This window comes from Coturnix japonica, chromosome 11 (genome assembly GCF_001577835.2).
Source record: "Coturnix japonica isolate 7356 chromosome 11, Coturnix japonica 2.1, whole genome shotgun sequence".
Taxonomy (NCBI): domain Eukaryota; kingdom Metazoa; phylum Chordata; class Aves; order Galliformes; family Phasianidae; genus Coturnix; species Coturnix japonica.
The window spans coordinates 6,510,729-6,532,059 of NC_029526.1; the positions used below are offsets into that span (position 1 = coordinate 6,510,729).

The window sequence follows — 21,331 nt, forward strand, 5'->3', positions numbered from 1 at the left end:
CCACTGGAAGCTTCTAAGGAATGTTTAACTCTCCTTCCATTGCACTCAAATTGCTCTCCAGGCAATAATGTATACAGTCCTACTTCAGCAGTGTGTTAGCTGCTCTCACTTCAATGAATGTCCTCAATATTCCTAATAATTTGGGGGATACCAGATGCTAGTACTGAGAATTTACTGGATAGCATTCTCAATTACTGCCAAATAATATCTAAAAGGACTACTCTGTGATTAATGGGGATGTAAAAAGTAGGCAAACACTCTTTAAAGCAATTATGAGAGTAAGAGATTCTTAGAAAGACAAGTCAATAAATCCTGAGTCTCTTGAATGTTGTAATTAATCTTCTATTTGTAAAGAACAAACAGACAAGGTACACAAGCAATGCTACTCATTCCTGGCTCTTTCACTGCGTGTTTAATAATCCAACAGAGCAATTTAAAGCCTGAGGTGAAGGTAAATTTTATTTTTTTCTGTAGTAAAGAAAAACAAATTAGCAGAATGAAGATATTTGCTTTGCACTTACCAGGAGCATAACAACCTAAACAAGCTATTTCATCTTCTGTCCTTGTTAAGTTTATCCTTATTCTAGAATACATTAAGTGAGCAAAAGATATCTCTATGAAATTCAAGTGTAAAGTAAACTAATAGAAAAGTAATATTACTTAAAATAATCTCGTATATTGAGTAGTTTTTAGAGCTCTGTGACTCTGAAGGTTATCATTTTCTCACAGGCATTTCTGCATTTACATCTTTACATTTAAATTTAGATAAATTTAAATACACTCAAGCATTAAATCCTTGCAAAGAAAGTACAAAACTAAGTTATTTGCCTTTAGGACTGGAACGAATAATTAAAGCTGTGAACTTGGAAAGTCTTTTTGCTCCACGTTCCCACATCAGTGTAGGAGTAAGGACAGACATTAGAATGGGGAAAACACATCTTTACTTGAACTAGAAGAATCCTAGCATGAGATTTCTTATTGATCATAAGAATTGAAGTATTTTGATTATTTTTTTAACACACACTGTAGTATCAACTGTATCAACTTCTGTTAGCATCAAAAAAGCAAGCACATGCATTTTTTTGTCCACAAAGCTATGACAAGCAAGTAGATTTAAATAGCATAATAATGTGTTTAAGTTTATGAAATACCTGTTTTAATGTCAATTTATAAAGGTATCAATAGCCACTTTAAGTACATTCACCAGAGAATTTATATTGTAGCAAGTTGTTTGAAGTGTTACATCAAGATTTAATGAGAACATATTGGGACCCATAACACTCCTTTACTGCAGTTGGCAACTACTAATGCTCAACAAGAGAGAAAAAACACAACCCCCCCCCCACCTTTTTGAGTGCTCTTTTCTCCCACCCAGGAACACAAGTGACTGCTACACACTGTTTTACTGCAGTACCAAACAGGGAACTCACTAGCATGAAGGTTTCAAGGTTTAGAGGAAAACTGAAAAGCAGAAAGATATTTCTAGAAAGTTTTTGCATCATTTCATAACAAATAAAAAACCTGTNGGGGGGGGGGAAGAAATACATAACTGAATTCAAGCTAAAACTGGGGGTCATGTTGCTAAAAAAGAAAAGTATGGAAGAGTCACTTCAGATCTACAATACAAAGAAAAAAATAATTGTATGAATTGGCAAGAAAATGCAGATTGTGTGGCTGCTGATTTGAGTTACAGACTGCCGTTTAGAATGCTTGCAGGAACTGTCAGAAAATCAAATCTGTCCTAAAGCAGGAGAAATGGTCTGCCTTATATTTGAAATGCAAAACTAGTCTTCTGGCTTCTCTGTTGTAAGGCCACCTTCTTTCCTTTAATCATGGAAGCGCTGCAGGTAACAACTGGACACTGTCTTAAACAAATGGCCATATTGCCTGTGGACCCTGGGCCAGCCTTAAAGAAATACCCAACATCATATCTCCAGGGGGAAATGAAAAAACATGGCTTTAATTCCCTCTGACAGGAGCTGAAGTTTGAAGGCCTGATGCAATGCCCACATGATGTAGTGGCTGAGAAAACAGAAATTGAGGACCTACCCTGATACCTTCAACATCAGGTAAGGCACCTAAGCCTTTACCAAAAGCTACCTCAAGATCTACGGCTTTGGAAGCAGGATTTTATGCAACTCTTTCATGGTCTCCACAGTTAGAAGGGAATCCTCTGTGTGTTAAGCTTGTTGGTTATCCAAACTTTTCAAGAAAGAAAAATAAACTGATGAAGTAGCTATTTTTATAGCTGTTTTTTCTCCATTCTCTCTTCCACTTTCCCATTAACCTTCTGATGTCTGATTTTAAACTGGATGTTTTTCAGCTCTGCCTCATTACAGAAACTCACTCTGGACACCTTGCCATGGTAGGCAGAGTGACAAGAACCCACAAACACAGAGTATAAAACAATGCGAGTTGTTTTGTTTTTTTTAGATGATTTTTTAATCAATTATTTGTACTTTAGTAGTAATGATATTTGCACTCCCTTGTGACTTTAAGGTTGAGTAGCTGCTGTTAACTGACTGCAGTTGCTAAAGCATTAATAGCTTTTTAGGAGCATGAGAGTTCTTCAGAAAATATTACCATATTATACACAAGATATGTTTAAGGGATGCAAAAAGCAATGGATAGGCCCGCAGGAGCATCACTGACAAAATGCACCTTCAGTTTTAATATAATTATCATATAAGGATTTCTAAAATTGAGTTATCTTTTTTCAGATATGCTAGCATAAATGGAACTCCTTAAAATCTGTACTAGCACAGCTGAAAACAGAAACAACCTTTTTTCCTTCATCTGTGAATGTTAAGCTCAGGCTGTCTCAGGTCAAAAGCTGACTAGAATAGAGGCACAAATACTGCCAGAGGTACAAGTAAAGAAACCACTCTTCTGTTATGTAGCAAACAGAAGGGATTCCTGGAATAATTCAGCTCAGGGTTATTATAAGATTGATTTGAAGAAGGATCTCAGAAACAACAGCTTCCCAAGTAGAGCACAGGGAGTATGTGAAGGCAGGATTTCATTTTCTTTCTTTTATCCTTTGTATAAATAAACCACAGCAGCTACACAAGCTACAGAGCTCTCCAGTGTGGCACAAGACATAGGCACAGTAAAGACAGAAACATCTATGATACAGATAGGAATATTGTTCACATATTCTCCAGTTTAGGCAAGCTGCTATGGAAAAGAGACTGTTTTAAATGGACCTTTGGATTTCTGTCTGAAGGCAACTTGAAATAAAGCCATCTAACAACTTTTTGCATACAATAAATTCACAGCTTAAATTGTATTTGCTCTTATTCATCATTAAGACTGTGCTAACTGGAAGGCTACAAAAACAGATTATCAAAGACAGATTCTGTAACATCAAAAACTGTTCTTAAACTCCAGGGACACCATAGGCCATATTGGAATGATTATGACATATGCATTTGAATCTCATCACAGAATGCAAAGCCAGCTACCTCTGAGGATTTAGGAAATGCCATTTTCTCCACAAAGCCCTTTTGCTGTAATATGCAGGTACTCCCAAAACTTGTCACTATCCTTTCTAGGTAGGAACATAAAACAGAAAGTACACTAAAAAAATGGTTAGACATTTTCTTATTTATTTCTTAATTACTAGGATGAATCAATTCTTCTTTCATGCAAGCTTTGACTCTCAATTATATCTGAAACCTATTTGCAGCAGTATGTATATGTATAATGCTATGGCATTTGGGCAATCAGAAATACCCATAGTCTCCTAAGGAACTAGATTTGGATCCTCTATAAACAATAGCTGAACAGCAGCTTTTTGAACATACTAAAATAATTTTCAGTGCTAATTTACATTCAAGTTCAAAAATTTCCAGAGATCTCCAGACATCTAGAATGCCATGGTGAACGCCAATATGTTATAGTAGTGATTCTATTGATTAAGAGCAGAGTCCTGATCTTAAGGTCAGACGTGCTTATTGATTTTTATTCTTTAGACTTGGTATGAATGCTAATGGCTAATGACTAGAATTGTAGATTTGAAAGTCCATTTCACAAATTAAATTAAACCAGGTTCTCTGTCCCCAGCAGCTAAGTTATATGAGCATAATGCTACATCTGATCTAGTCTAATTTTTACTGTCTTTTAAAGGATTTTGAAAGAAACTCTCTGTCATGAACCCTTTCAGAAAGAAAAAAAAATCTAACTTGGAAAGTACAACTAACAAAGGTTAGGTTGCAGAAGCATCTGAACAGATACCACATAATAATGGTTACAGATTCCAATTGCACGTATATTGCCCACAGCATTACGCTCACACATCTAACATCATTACAAGGCTGAGGAGTGGGAGCAAGCTTATTTTTCTAAAGTTAAAAAATTATAGTGTTATTGAAATGCTGCGGTCTTCTGCAGCAACATTTGTTTCGTTTATTACTGACAAATGTTATCTCCCATCTAATGGTCTAATTTTCCTGTACTGACGCCACTGAATGTTTTTGTCTGTAATGGTAGACTGCAGAGACATTCATATCACTCATGGTTCTAATGGTGTATAAAATACATGAAATACCAAGTTCTTTGTTCTACGTGCTAAAAATCCACACAAGCGCAGGTAAACGTTTGTCTTTCAACAATGCTGCATTCTTTAGCCTGCTACAACAGAAAACATTTTAAAAATAGCTGGGAGTGCTTCCTTCTCAAATGGCGCCCTGTGTCCAGTGACATCTATATGCAGCATGTAATTGTTACGTACTTATTAGAGCTTCACATCAGTGCTAACTCACCTAATAAAACAAACTCAAACTAAACACACTGCCAATGCCTGGCAGCTCTGCTCCTTCCCTACAGTACTGGCAGTCATTAGAATTGTTGACAATGGAACTACTCTCTATCCTTGTCCTTTACTCCATCTCATGAAATAAGAAAAAAAACCTGTCCACAACATCTCTCTAGGGATACAAGGCAGGATGTTCATAGCAAGTGTCTAACAAAAGTAAAGTCTACAAATTAAAGGGAAAAAAAAAGCAAAAAATAAAAAAATAGGCATCAGCGGAAAAAAAAATAACAAAAGATCTCTTTAAAACATAAAACTGCACATAGTCAACAACTGAAATGACAAGAAGCTACGTAGTAATTTTTATTTATGTATCTATTTATTTTGCAACAATGTTAAGACAGATCTTTAGCGGGGCTCTTATTAAGTAGATATTACATTTTTATGCTCTCTCTCTACTCCATCTCCTACCCAGTTCCTGAAATATAAGAAACTGGGGTGTATTTCGTAGATACAAGAGAGAGAAAAAGAGGGAAAAAAAAAAACCTAAAACTACTGACAGTTGAAAATACAAGTAGCACATTAGAAAAAGCTATTATCAAGTTGCCTGGTACTATTAACACTGAGATTGTTTGTGCTATAGGAATTGGCAGCAGATCAACAGGTGCAGCAGAAATGCTAAGTCACAGCTTACAGCAGTGATGGAGCACCTGGTGAGAAGGCAGTGCCCACCCACAGGAGCTCAGGTGCATGCAATGTATCTGAGTGACTGGAAGAGGCAGAGCCAGGATGCAGCCCTCCCCAGACCTCATTTAAGGGTCAGCAGTGGAGGTGAAGGTTTTCTCTGATGATCTACGTGTTTTTGAAGTGTTCTTAGGGGTAAGTAGCTTTGCTTTGGTTTAGGTTTTTTTTCCAACTTTGTTTCTGTGTCTATGTTTGTTGGATTTGGGTGTATTTTCATTTGCTGTAGCCTAGGACTTTGTTGCCCTGCTATCATTGCTATGCTTTCCTTTGCATCACAGTAGGTGGTGCTCATTATTTGGGTTATGTTTTTCTAGCATTAACATTCATAAACAAATTGCTCTTATGCTGTTATTTCCTGGCTAAGAGCATGCTTGTGCAGTTTGGTTTGGGGAACAGCTCCTCCCAATTCCAACAATAAAATGGAAACAAAGAAGTAGATACAAAATGGATTAAACTTTTGATACAAAGGAAGATGACATTAATAGGAAAAGCTTCAACAGATAAGGCTAATAAAGCCAGGTGAATTTTGTTTCCTGCTTTTAGGAGGAGAAAAAAAAGGGGGGGGAGGGAACTTTGGGGAAAAAACAATGAATTCAGTTTTTGGTGGTTTTTTTTTGTTTTTTTTTTGGTGGTTTTTTTTTTCAGTGCTATAAAGAAAGAAAAGAAAGCATTGTAAATACTGTGAACTCAATTTAAATCCACAGAACTCTATAATCATTAGAGTGGTCCCAGAGAATGACAGCAGGGGTTAATTACTACATTGGTATTAAATGGAGGTACCTCACTTAGCCACTTAGCTGGGCCTTAATGAATTCTGCTTGTTTTTTCCAGCTTAGGTTTAGCTTTTTTTCAGGTCAGAGTAAGTAGAATATGTGAGCACCGGGGAAATTTAGATGGCCACTAAGTGTACCTAACAATTACTACATGTGAAACTGATTACAGAACTTTAAGTGGTGTCTTTGCCATTTCAGTCTTCTTCCTCCCTTCTCTCCTCCATATCTCCCAGTGACTATAGGTGCAGCCAATTTCTACACTAACATTAACTTCAAACTGAAATATCTTCCTACAAAACAACACCCTAAAAGCTTTCACTGGATAGTCTGGTGTAATTGCCTCCTCATAGGTGCCCCTGTACAATAGCACTCAGCACAGCACTGCTCATGCTGTTCCCAGCTATGCACTTGCTTGGGTGCAGGGCAGTCTGACTAGAACAAGCCTGGAATATGAGGCTGTCTGAGTACACCACCATCTGGGAGCTGTTCCACGATGAGGCAGGAAAAGATGGACAGAATACAGAGTGAGCAGTCATTTTTTTTTAGGTAGAAGGTAATAGTTACATCAAGGTGGCAATTTATAGGTTACAGCACTGAACCAAACATATCCATTCCCTGATGAAACAAAACCCACAACATTTCAAGAAAAAAGCATCATAGTAATGGATTATTTAAGGCCTCCAAGAATGCTTTGATGGAAACTGAGCAGAAAATTAGATAAAATGGAAACAAAGATTTCATTTATATTTGTAGCTATGAAAGCAGATTTGACAAAAAGAAAGATGAAAGACTCCAAGTTCTGTTGTTGCTTATCCAGAACAGGAGAGAAAACTCAAAAGCCTGCGCATGTGTTTTCCTTTCATGGGGGAAGAGGAATACAGTGGAAATTCTAAGCTCTGTAGATTTTCCCTTTGTAGATGCTATATAAGTAGTTCAGTGAAATGAAGGTTGGGCATCATCTGCCTCCCCATCAACCCCCTGCAATTTTTTTCCCAAAAAGAATTGGCAATTAGATATGATTCAGCATTTTCTGTAAGTAAACTAACATAAATTAAACTATTGTCTAAACAATACTGGATTAAAGAACCACAAGCTATGATTTTCTAAGAGAGATTGTGAGCAAATTTTACCGATAATACCCAAATTTTACCAATATTATAGTTAAGACCATAAAATTTCCCAAACCTATTGTTAGAAAATTCTAGTTCTGCATAACCCAGACCAAACAAAGCAGTCTCACGCTCCTTTATTCCACCTTCAAATATAGGCTTTAGACATGAGAATGTTGCCTTCTGTTTAGGCAGTGTATAATGTATCTGACCAGGTTATTCACTGGGGAGAAAAACGTATTGAAACTAACAACACTGAAGCCTTGCGGTTGCTCAGAAAATAACGCCTCCTATTTTATTATGCTGGCCCACAATATCAGAGGCAGATGGTGGTGCTGTGGCTGTAGAGGCTGAACCTTCCCACCAATATTCCATGACACGTTGCTGTGTGACAGATGGCAGCAGAGAAGCAGTCTGACAGAATGGTCATTGAAGCATGTATGAGGCAAAAGGGTGTGACTGAATTCCTCCGTGCAGGAGAAAACTGCACCCACTGATGATGGTTGACACTTGTAGACCATTTACGGGGACCAAACAGTGGATGTGAGAATGATCAGGTGGTGGCTCATGTGTTTCAGCAGTGGCAACAGTGTGTCACCTCTGATGGTGCAAATTGTTAAAAGCATGCTGCTCTTGTTCATCACTGGTGGAGATGGATACCAATTGTAGAGGCCGTGTTGAAGGGCTGTGTTTTGCAGCTGAGAATTTGTTCCATCAAATAGTTTTATAGGCCTCTTTGTTTCCACAGAGAGAAACAGGAGGCATTACTTTCAAAGCAACCTACTTGTATGTGATATCTTAAATAGAAATAGGGCTTGTTTTCTTCACTTTTCTTCTGTTTTCTTTTTTTTCTTGTTTTGGCATTATTTACACATAAGCTACCAACAATACCAAGATGAGAAAAAGGAAACTGAACTGACAAAGCATATGACAGTAAGCAGTTTATCAGAAATACTAATGCCCCTTCCCTACCTGCTTCATTCAAGTTAAAGAGGTTCTAGGATTTATAGGAAGTTGGACAAGCATGCTTTGAAGATCTAAAGCAGACAGACCCAGGGAGAATGTGTCAGCTATTAAGGTTCAGGTAGGGGCAGAAAGTTAGGAAAAGCCATTATCTGCAACTAGGCAGGAAAAAGCTACTCAAAAGTACACAGTGAAAATACAGGGCTGGCTCTCAGCACACAGTGAGCTTACAGGCTGGCCTGGCTCATCCTTCCCAGCTGACCTAGCAGCTGAGGCAACTACAGAAAATAATGCTTCACAGATTTTGGGTCAAGCTGTTCTTCTTCTCTAGGACACGTATTCAGGTGTGAAACAGACAGAAAATAAAGATTGTAGAAAGTAAGTGTAATGTTTATCTCCTGGTATCTCAGGTTGGATGACACAACCCTCCAGGAAGATTTCAGTATAAGTCATTTGTTGTTGTTTAATCTCCACTAAAATGGAAGGAGCACTACACGATCAGATTTTGCTATTCCCATGGAGCCATCAATTCAAGGTTTAACTCAAAGCACCACTAATATTTATACAAATAAGGATTACCTTTAGTATATAGAAAAATGTATCAGTACAGCAGAGGTTTGTAAGGCATGACTATATTTCATTCATAGCTCTAACTCTTGTCCTGTGCTGTCATACAGCCTTAAAATGACAGAGATGCAAACTACTAATGCAGCTTGTGCATTTTTATTATTATTGAAAACAGAGAGGCTGACTTCTTCTTTCTCATAATACTTCACTTTGGTGTTTCAGTGATCAGATCAGCAGATATGTTTAGCACTATAATGAATGCAGTAACATTGTCACGGCAGGCAAATTGCTGATGGGTACTATCCCCATTTCTCCTATAATTCCACTTGTACATTCAGCTCTGGTCTGAATTATCTGTTTTGTTCCTGACCTGCAACTCTAAGTGGGCAATTTGACAAACTGAGACTAGTAACTAAGCAATGCAAGTCAGGTAAGTGTGCAGAGGAGAGAAGAACGTTCAGGATCTAAAACTGCAAGGGCTGTGTTGGTGTCCCCATGCCACTGTGAGAGTTCACAGAAAGAAGCCATCCTCAAACATCAAAGGAACACTTCTAAGTCAGAAGTAGAGAAATATCAGCTACTTTGCCTTCCAGGATGTTATCGAGGAGCCAAACAATAGACAAAGGTCAGAAAGGAAGTAATGATGTTACTCTGAAATGATGTTGAAGAAAAATGACAGCAAGGCTGTATTTTAGATAATGTTAGATCAGATAGTACAGCCTTGAATTAACATTGTAAAAACATCATCAGAACCATGAATTTGGGTACTGTTCTCAAATAGCTTTTTGCAAATATTCATACTTGCACATTTGTCCAAATTTATCAAAGCAATAACCATTACTGGTATTACAACTTTTACGAAATTGAGGGTGTTTATGTTTATAATGATATACAAGGCATCCAAAAGAGCTGACATATACAGGCACAGACCTAAATTTGTGAAAGAACAGTCCTTGTTGAATTTCTGGCCTGCAAATCTACTATATGCACTCTGTACTCTTTCCCAATTCTCAGTGCCCTGCATTCTATTTTAGATACGGTTCACTTTTGTCACCTCAGTTTCCTGAGGTTTACAGGGAAGACAAAACATAAGGAAAATATTCTCCTTCTGTCCTCCCAGTGTTTATGTTGATTTTTGAATGCAGCAAGAACAAATTGCTATTTTTGTATGCTTGTTGAGGATTCAAGATAAGAGCATTCCAGCTATGATTTCTCCTCTGTAACATTATATATAAGACTAGTTTTTAAAAGGATAAGTCACAATTTTTCAGCAGCAAATAAGAGCAGCACAACAGATTGCTATTGTGCATCTTGGATTTTAAGTAAATTAAACCACTACTTTATTACAGATATTATCTGGAATTAACACTACTACAGTTGTGGATTGAAATAATTCTCCTGGACAAGAAATAAAACAAAAATGAAGACAAAAACATCCACCCCAGTAAAGAAAAGCAAGGACAGCAGCAGAGGTAAATTTTATCACATTTTTTCACTATAGAAGCACAAATGGGAATCAAGAAGCTCCTTGTACAGTTGAGAATTCACCTACTTTCACAAGAACATGTGACAGTTCAGCTATGGAACTTATTACTAACAGCTAAGTACATCAGGCACATTTGACTGACAACAGATGAGAGTACAAGTTAAAAATTTAACAACTTAAGTGCTTTGAAAAGTATTATGAAACTTTCAGTTTCAAGCTTTAATTAAATTCCCATTTTTTATGTATTCGGATTCAGCTTTTAAGGGCACACATGCTACGGGAGTTTTGTTATTCTCCTTTTATAGGCATCATATCAAATGGTATGTTGGGATGTAGGAGGGAAAAAAGAAAATGGGAAGCAATGGATGTGGAGAACAAATTACTGTAACAATGAGAAAATAAGTATTACTGTTTACAACAGCTATTCAAAATTTCAAACAGAGTAACAAAATTTCAAGCTTGATTCATCTCTAACTCAGAAGCATCGCTCCTCAGAAGTAATCCAGCGATTTCAAGCTAACAACACCTCAGCCAGGTCTTAAGGGTGAAGTTCAACTCTTCACAAAATACCGGCACAAATCCCATGCACCAGGTGGAGTTTACATAGAATTTAAGAGGCAGGTAACTCTTGTGTCAACTTTTCACTCAGGGATCAATTTTGCCTTGGCATATAAAGCAAACATTGGAAGAAAGGTTATTGCATAGTATTTAAGAGGAAAATATGACACTCAGGGAAAAAGTAAATATCCATCATAGTCTCTGATACTTATAAACTCAAAGTGAATAGGATGGCTATTAGTTCAATCCAGGAGTCTGCATGCTACATACACAACATGTACACAATTATACATATTTTTATATGAAATTCAAGTTTTGGTTTTTTTCTTCATAAATACTAGACTCAATAATGCCTCCTAGTTTATATACTTGTATTTATTTTGAGAGAGAGGGGAGAAAGGAAAAATATCCTTGAACAATCTTACTTTTCCTGCTCACCAAGGACCCCAAACCTCTAGGGTACCTACACGCAAGAAATGCCCATAAGGCTTCTGCCATTTACCCACTGATCAGACTAACAAGATGTGAGTTTGAGGGATCAGCTAACTAATGAGCTGCTTTCAGTTACATCAAGTTTTACCTAATTTCTTAATACGTATTGGGCTAACACTAGCTGTTTATATTATATATAAAAACTTTATGGAATTTTTTTATTATATAAAAATATAAAATATAACATTATTAAAAAATAAAAATATATATACATAAATATATATATATATGGAAAGTTTTATATATAAAACTTCATGGAAAATTATGGTTTGGATTTATGTGAAGAATTGCATACTATGAAATATACCACACATTTAAAATACTTCCATCATTTTTTATTGTGATGGATGTTGAATTTGATCATTTGCACATACTATCTAATGCATTCATGCACTGACTTTTTGCTTTCAAAGTAGATATACAGCAAACCACTCCACTGTGTATTTTGTTTTTGTTTTTTTTAGCCAGTGCAGGCAAAAAATCAGTACTAGAAGCACAGCAACAGAGGACAAAGCAGAAGGATGAGGGCTGCCCCTTGCATAGCTGTATACCTGGTCCTGCTGCTCACTACCACTTCCTGTGATGCACAGCCTCCCATCGTCTACCTTTTGATTTCTTCAGCTACACAACATAAAAGAAGGTAATTTTCTTTTTGGTTTTGGATTCAAGTCACAAACTCATGATTTTTCAGATATGCACACTTTACTTGCCCAAAATTTACAGCATAAAAATACTTGAGTTTACAGCTAACATTCAACACCAAGATTGGGAATAGCTGGCACAAAAAAAAAAAATTAAAAAATCTAGCTGATAATCTTTTTATCAACTTTTTTCATTGACCTGTTGGAAACAACAGGTCAGTTCTGAGTTGAGTGTTTTAAGGACACATAGATGAAATTGATTCATTTTTCTTGAAACAGCCAAGAGGGCAGGCTTTGATGTATGTGTATTCTCAATATCTAGGAAAAGGAGCAAGCATAAGCAAGTGCTCAGAGTAGTGGAATTAGGAACAGGAGATATTCACAGAGTTCCTTTTTTCTACAAGGACTTTCTGTACAATCTTCACAAAGAATATGAAGATGGCTTCTTTTTCTCATGCTCTTAATGCACAAAACAGGAAAAATAACTAATTGCCTGATCCATTACAATATTCAAAGATTTCACCAATAAATGTCAATAAGTTCTGTAAGTGACAATTTTTGCTTACAAATATGTATATACAATATACATACCTATCCCTAACCTAGAAATCTGCTTTATCAGAGAAATGAGACTGGTCAGTCTTTGAAATCAAGAGTGCAACTATCATTTAGCTGCTGAATCCTTCTCACTTACTGAAGCAAGGCACAAAAGCTCAGCCTTTCCTGTTACTACCACTAGTGCAATTTTAATCTGAACAGTGATAGTATTAGTTTGCCAGCTGTGCATAGGTTATAACATCCAAATTATTAAATCCATTTTTATTAGAAAGAAAATTTGGAATAAAACAACACAAAATAGATATACATAATAAATCCTGCTATTACTATGTATGGTTATACTGGGCTGAGGTGAGAATGATGTGAAGCTGACTGCATAAGAGATCTTAAACTACTTCAGTAACAATAATCATTTCCCTACTGTTCTAATACATAAATTTCATACGGGGGTAGAATTGGTGGGAATCTCAGGGCACAGGCCATTTTACTTTCCAGGATAGCAGTAGACACTAGGTTTACAATTGTATTTGAGAAAATAAAAATCAGTTTGTTGCAGTTTTGTATCTCTTTAGGACAACATAACCTTATGGGATAGCTTTTTACTCCAAATTTAGAAATCAAAGAATTACAGAATGGTTTGGGGTGGAAGGGACCTTAAAATTACCTAGTTCCAATCCCTGCCATATGCAGGATTGTCACCCATCAGAAATCCGTAAGTTTTCTCAGTTAAGAAGTAGTCTGCGATCCTAATTACCATCCTCTGCTTGGAACAGTTGGCTAATCCATTTGTGCATCCGCTCCAGAGACAGAGACTCTCATCAGTCTAATTTGTAAGCAGAAGTCAGACTAGTTATTCAGTATTCAGTTCAAATGAGTATTTCATATTGAGCTAGCTAAAAGAAAAGTAAGGCTTGGCTGGTTAACTAGAAGAGGTGGAAAAAGAAAAGGGGAAAAAAAAAAAAAAGAAAAAAAAAAAGGTGTAATATGCCCTGCAACTTTGTAAGACTATGCAAATATTTACAAATACACTTTTTCACATTTATGTAATCACTTCTGTTTTATACCTTGTCTCTCAGGACTAACATAGCATATTTTCTTTCCTGAGGATTATTACATCATTTTCTAATGGATGACTCCTTCCTCTATTGATGTCTTTTAGTCATATCATCCTTCTTCTGACACCACTTTCGCCAGTAGGAAGAGGAAACTATTATTTGATTTAGCTCATTTTGATGCTGTGCTGTAGCTAGGCTCTTTGCCCTCGCTATCAGCTCAGAACTGGCAATGAACTCTCCTTCTCCTACATGTTATGGCAGTGCTAGTCTATACCCCTTTGTCATACATCATTAGCTGAGATGCTTCCTGTCGGGAGCACTTGGCTGTTATTGTCCAGAGGTTTCTGCACTTGACAGGAAAAGGCAGTGCTGAGGGTAGAATGTTTGTGAGCTGAAGCAATGCTGGAGGGCATCTGGGCTCATTACTCACTTCACCATCTGGAAGCAGCATATTTATCGTTATGAGACCTTACCTCCACCGGGGCACCTTATTTCTGAGATTATCAATGTACTCAATGTAGGCCAGCTGCTCAGTTAATTGTCAGTGTGCCAAATCCATGCACTGTAATTCTATTGACTGAGCAAAATCAGCTTGTTTGATTAATTGTGATTGTTTCTGGTTTAAACTAGTGGAACTGAATGAATTAAAAGCCTCAAGCTTTCAGCTACTTTTTCCCAAATAATAAGACAAACTTATAAAGCTTAATGACATGACAGATGCTTAGCAGTGTATACCCTGTGTTCCCACAGGCAGGCTAAACAAGATCTTCCTCACTGTTCTGTGAACATAGTTAAGGAGCCAGTCTGCAGAAGTCTATGCTTTTTCTGTACAGAATCTAACACCTGACAAAGACATGTCACCAAGAATTCTGAAGTGAAAATCAGATCAGCCCATAAGCCTTAGCTCTGTTTTCACACAGCTTATTGAAAAAGAAAGTAACGTTTTCTCTTTTTCTTCCTGTTTCCTTGGTGATGGATCAGGAAGTGAATAAATCTTTTCATACACTGTGCTGTGGTCCGTAGTAAATGACAATGTAGGGTGTTACCAGTTCCAGCTGTATTTGTGAACTTCTCTTTAGGGATGGTTGGCACTAAATGGTACAGGAAAATAGCTTTGGCAGGGGAAATATGACACAACTCTTACCTTAACTTCCTTTTACTGCAAAATGCATAGCAAGTCACTCAGCCTTTGGTCTCAATTATGTCTGCCATTTACAAAGCTCTTTTTCCCTCTCCCCTCCCTTTCAGTTATTATCTATAGGTTTCAAACTGTATTATTTTCCTTTCTTGGAGAGCATGACACTATTTCTTCTTGTCTTTTTTTTATTTTTTTTTCCAACAACTCCAAATTGGAAGAATTGTATTGTCTGACCAGACTGTATGGAGCACATTATGATCAAATCTCAACCCTCACTGAATTCACAGAAGTCCCACAGAGCTTACTACAACCACTAAAATGATTCCCAATTTAATTGATGGTAAATCAAGTATTTTATGTCACAAAGAAGATGTTTTCAAGTTACTGTGGAAATAATTCAACCTCCTGGTATTTATTTAATAACTAAAAGACAATTTCAGATGATAAATTAATATATTTTGTTCTTCTTATTACTCTATTTTGTAGAAGAGCTTAAGTAAGGGCGCATTGCAGGTCCGTACAGGAGAGAGCAAAATTATTTAACAAGCAAAAGCTCCCTCTCGTGGCAGGCTGGCAGAAGGCCCTGAAACAGCTGCTGGAAGGAAAAAAACCCAGGAGTGCTCACAACACACGTGGTCTGATTATTCCTCGTATTTCTGCTCTCTCTCCAGAGAATTACAACAATATAGACACAAGAAAATTAATTCCTGTCATAGAAGGTGACAAGAATTATGAGGAAAAAAACAGTAAGGAACTTCACAACCTTAATGTAACTGAACTCAATTCTGGAAAGAGCAGCAGCATCCCAAATCGTCAGTGCATATATTAGTTAAAAAATAGATTTGGAGAAGTGCTATAATTTAATACTTTAAATTTCACCAGCTTGCTGGTGAAAGTGATACAGCAAAGGAAAAGTTACTTGAGCTACATACTTCAGCTCTGTTCACAAATAATCAATGCCCAATTTAAAAGAACTATTTTTTTCCACTCTACCTTGTTTTATGGGGCTTCATTATTTTACTGATAGAAATAATCAGTTTAGAAGTTCAGAATTTTGTGTGAAGTTATCCAAGATGAACCACAATAATTATTTTTATGCTGGGTTGACTGCTTCCATGAGAGCCGAGAGAAACAAAGACTTCTAAATCTGAAAAAGTGAAATATTGCTATTGTTTCCCCAAACCAATTTGATTTTGTATGTGCTCCTTTCTTCTTTAGAATAAACAACAACAGAGTCTTTAAATAACATAGAAAAAGTTTCTGTTGCCTTACCTCCCCATTTAACAAATCTTTAATATGAAGTCATAAATTAGTAATTGTTCAAGTGAAAGGGGATACAGACCAACTCACAGTTGTTGTTTTTTTTCCCCATGTTTTCCTCAAAGTACAAAGGTAACAAATAGCTACTTAGTTTTTTAATGCCAGAGAGGACCCATAAGGCAGTTTTACTGTTTCCCTTTGATAACTCACGTATTGTTTCCAAAGGCTGGGGATTCTGTTGGTAGTTGAGAGAGAGGCAGATATCTCATGGTTTCACATATTGTCCACATTATTAACTTCATGACAGATAAAGCTATTCACACTTTAGCTTGTTATTTAAATATGTTTCAAAATGGCAAAGCTTAGACAGGCATTTGGTGAAGTTCCAGACTTTTGCTTCTGTTGAAATCAACAGTAAAACAGATTAACTTCAACTGGAGCAAGACTAAAGCATTATGAAGTAATTGTTAGAATAAAAACAATGTCACAGAAACGTGTGGATTGTTAAACTCACACAGTCTTTGTATGAAAATGGAGTTGCCCTTTCCTGCACAATTTTGAAATAACATTCATAAATGGGTCAAGAAATACTCTTCTGAGTTGTAATATTGTTTAATTCCAGAAAGCTTATAATGTGATGATTCTCTGATTTTCTCTAAGTAAAGAACTATCTTGTATATAAAATTACTACAAAATAACAAACTGATAATGTTAACATTTTTTCTATAAAAATAATTAAAAAAAAAGGAAATACACATATTTTAATAAAGAAAGGTGAGGTATTATTCTGTTTTGCAGTCTTTGCACTCACAGAAATAACTGCAGTGAAGTATTTAATGTAAGCGGTTTTATCTGAAATAGAATGCGAGCATGTGCAATGAAAAATACCTATAAAGAGCTGATATCCTACAGGTTTTTACAGATTCCTTATGCATTTCCTAAAAACTGACTATAACATAATGTATTTAGCAATACTATGATTATTGGCTGTAGTAAGGTTAATTATAAGCAGGAGGTATAAGCACAGAGGAAGTAGTCACAAGCCATCATTATGCTGGAACTCAGAAACAGCTTTTAGGAACGTGTTTATCTTGTCGAAGGACAAGATTCTGGGAAAAGCTGGACTGGTTTCTTTTTTAAGACAGCTACTGATATATTATTGGTGGACTAATTAGCAGGTTTTGTGAGTTCTGTTGGTTCTTTTCCCCCTGTAGAATAAAAAAGGCTATAAATATCTGTCTTCTACAAAATGTTTTCATCGTTTTCTGTGTATGTCCTAGCCTCAAAATATTGAGCTTGCTGACTCTTTTCTGCCTCCTTTCTTCTAAAGAGAAAATACTCTTGTAGATGCACACATTCAGAGGCAGCTTTATACCTCAAGAAGATGTATATAACAGGTTTTTTGCTAAAGCATTCTTAAGTCTATGTATTTCTTCATCCCTTGATTTCCATTCTCCCTTGCTTCCCCTGCCTATGTAAGTACTTCCATTTTCCATGTACCTACTTGCCCACCCCCTCTTTCCTTCAAAAACCCTGTAATAATAATCACTCTGACCAGGCAATGTAAAGTCCTCAGTGCACTATTCAACTGCTTTTGCCCAGAAGCCATATAATAATAATAAATGTTAAATGATTTTTGTCTCCAGTTATCTACTCCAATGCTTTATCTCTTGTTCTAGCTTCAGCCTTTGTACAATCTGTTCCATATTACATAGCATGCCACTTTACTCCAGCATTGGTTTCATCGTGTATACCTGATGTAAACATCGTGAGAGGGCCTAGCATATTTTACAACAGTTATAATACAATTTAGGTGAAATATAAGCAGATGCAGAGGTATTGTAATAGTGTCTTCACACTTACCTTAGAAGAAAATATTCTCGTAAAACCTCCTTTGAAACAAAGCTGTTTAAAAATTGCCCTCCATTAAATAGAGGCAACACAACAAACTAATAACCAATAATGTCTTTTTCTTCACAGAAAATGCCTGCATGTATTATAGAAAACAGGATATAATAGGCCAGATTGTTCAAAGTACATAGTTCAAGAACATGCCAACTTTAGTTACATCCAAATTTTAAGTATGAAGATATAACAGCTGTGAAAATGCTGCATATGTATTACAAAATGCAGCTTTTATCTTAAGAATGTCTTTAACTCTCTGTGGTGTGAGTTATTGTTAGTAAGACTGAAAGATCACATACTTACAGTTCAGGTGTTCATTGTGTGTTGAATAGCACAGGGACTGCTGCATACTGGGAAAAAAAAACAAAACAAAAATGAATATTATATAAAAACAGTGAGTGCAAGTGTAAAACACATATCAGATAGCATAATTAAAAATAACAATAATTGGCAAGGCCAACTCTCATTATGTCGAGGGCCTCACTCACATCTCAGCTGTTACACGCAAAATACGTTCTAATAAATGGAAGTACTTTTTCCAAATACAAATCTTATTTTAAATGTCCTGCCTGGCCCAGTTTCGAGCAACACTGAGATCTGTTACTAGATCAAGAAGAAAGCTGGAAATTGTTCAGGAATTTAAACAATAATGAAGAAATAATAAAGAGATCCACAGTTACTGGATCTTAGAAAGAACATTATCTGGAAGTTTCAACTTATGTTCTTGAAAATGTGTAGAAATGAGACAAGGTGCATAATATACCAACTGCCTAATCAGATCAGATCTGAAATAAAAAATATATTTAAAGAAAAGGTCAAGTAGGCTCCATAGTTTTCAGTGTATGACTGCATTTTTCTTCAGGAGTACTTAAACAGAACAAGTCACTATTATTATTTAAATTTGATTGTATAGTACTAGTCTTTAAACAGAAGTCAATAATGCCTACTTATATACTCAAGTGACTAGGAAGAAAGACAAAAAGACTACGTTAAATGCACAAAATATCTTGATAAATTGTTAGGGGAGGGGGGGGTGACAATTTTCTTTAACATTAAGGTAAGGCTGATCTCTCTAATAAACATAAACAATTCTTATTTGATTTCTAAAGCATTATAAAATGCTTCAACCAAAGAAATTCAACTTGTTCCATATAAAGAATGCATAAGGACCTGAAATACAAACCAAGTGTGAATGACCCCTTTTAGAGCCTGTGTAAAGCCAGAGCAATACGTTGTAGTGCTGAGAATGGTGCAGACTATTTAAAGCAAAACCTCATACAGCAACTGCTACAGTTTTAACATTCTGTCTTTTCATCACATTGTGTGAATTTACCTAACGTTACAAACTAAGCGAACAAGCCAAGTGGAGGAGGAGAATGATAAAGGAATTGAAATAAACAAACAGAAAAGAACAGCCACACCAAAGAGAACAAAGACAATACACAAGTGCTGACAAAAAGAAGTGAGGGACAACATTTCAGCTATGTGCCTAACAGGTTCTGTCAATACAACTCATGAGCTGTTGGTAGAAGCACAGCACCTGCTGGGTTGAGCTGTTCGCTCTTCTGATCTCCAGCTGCTGACATTTTGCTTTGTTTTTAAATGCAAAGACACAAATGCATATTACTCCACGGCATTTTAAATACTGTTGGTAGCAGTCATGCTGATTATGTTTTGCTCCAGATCTGCAAAGTGCTTCCTTGCACTCTCATAACTTCCCTTCCTACCTGATTGCCCTCTAATAAAATGCTGTATGACAAAAAAAAAAAAAGTAATTTCTAGAAGCACATGAATCAGTGAGTGCAGTGCAAAATCACCAGGGCAGGTATGTGTGCCAGACAGTTTGTAGAGTGGCTGACAAGTCTAAATGCAGCCTTGCCAAAATAAAAAATGAATTCAAGTAGTGCAAGACACAGGTAAGCTGAACACTGAAGCCTTACTAGTGCCAGCTGCATATGTTAAACCGTAGAATTACTGAAGGCTGTGCAGACAGACTCTAAAATACTGAAGAGACTTATCTCTCCCAATGAGTTTTTTTTTCTTTCTTCATCTCTACATCTCTGAGCCAGATGATAATTACAGTCCATGTGGTGGTTGTCCCGGTAGCTGTTTTCTTCCCTAACACTGCTTTTCTCTCTCCAATACTAATCTCCATTTTCCTTTGAAGTCTTTGACTGCCACACCTACAATACCACAGCAAGTATTACCATGACGTACTAAGCCAGATTATGCCAGGCTTCGTAAACACAGCGATGGAATTCAGGGCTCTGTAAATATCAGCCTAATGAGCAGCGAAACCACCAGCAGATGGCTCTTCCCAACGCAGCCATTGCAGTCACAAGCTGAGGCGAAGAGACGAAGTCGCTCTCCAAATAATGAGGAAAGAAGCCTTGAAGTGCTTCGATCTGCTCCCCTCAGGCAAAAGGCCTATTCAAATTCCTGCACCTTAAATACATGAATCATTTCAAAGTACCTTTTCTGCACTTTCATACCGGCCAAGTCTCTAATCAGCTCCTCAGACTGTCCTCAGGTCCCAGCACCACTCACCTCATCCCAGACGCTCCAGGTATGGCTGTGGGGGGCACTGCAGAGAACTGGCCGCATCCTTCCCTCTGCCAAGCACCTGCCCCAGGTTCCAGAGTCTTCCAGCAGCCGCTGCCTGAAGAAGGGCTGATGACCACAACAGTGTGAGGAAAGGCTGAAGGAAATACAGTCCTGACCAGGCCTGAGGGCTGAGGTTCTAATTAGGCACAAGTAGGAGTTTTATTTGCTGCCTATAAGCAATGCCTTGCCATGGCCTCAGCACAACTCACTTCTCTGCACCACTTCAGGCCTAGCATAGCAACTAGTGCTTTATTTAAGATCCCATAAGCAGAGCAAAACATGAAAAACAGCGAGCAGATGGGTGCCCGTGTTATTTATAACCACCGAAGCCTCGGTCATACACCCTGAAGAAAAACCGGTTGATGTCTGAGGTCTGACAGCATGAGGCGCTCTGTGCTTCAGGAGCAAGGCACAGCCAGCTGTGGGGATCTTTGTGTACAGTAACCACAGTCCTTGGTGGTGTTCAAGGCCAGGTTGGACGGGGCCCTGGGCAACCTGATCTAGTAAATGTGTATGTTTGGTGGCCCTGACAGGCGGGGGGTTGGAACTACATGATCCTTGAGGTCCCTTCCAACCCGGGTCATTCTGTGATTCTGTGACCCGGGGAACGCCGCAGCCTCAGTTTCCACACGGAACGTTCCACAGCTCCGCTCGCCCCTTCCCGCCCACGGCGCGCGGCCACCACGAGCAGCAGCTCGAGCTCCACAGCACACAGCGCCCAGCGC

General features: G+C 37.3%; 1 long non-coding RNA gene across 2 annotated transcripts; it reads left to right on the forward strand.

Annotated features, from left to right (window-relative positions):
- Positions 1 to 5,400: 5,400 nt before the first annotated feature.
- LOC107319228 lies at positions 5,401 to 15,857 on the forward strand. Of its 2 annotated transcripts, none has more exons than XR_001557693.2 (4): positions 5,401 to 5,632; positions 10,259 to 10,381; positions 11,910 to 12,085; positions 15,509 to 15,857. It is a non-coding gene; the product is annotated as an uncharacterized LOC107319228 (long non-coding RNA). The 2 variants fall into 2 exon arrangements; XR_001557692.2 differs by lacking the exon at positions 5,401 to 5,632 and adding an exon at positions 7,839 to 8,312.
- The last annotated feature ends 5,474 nt before the right edge of the window (positions 15,858 to 21,331 follow it).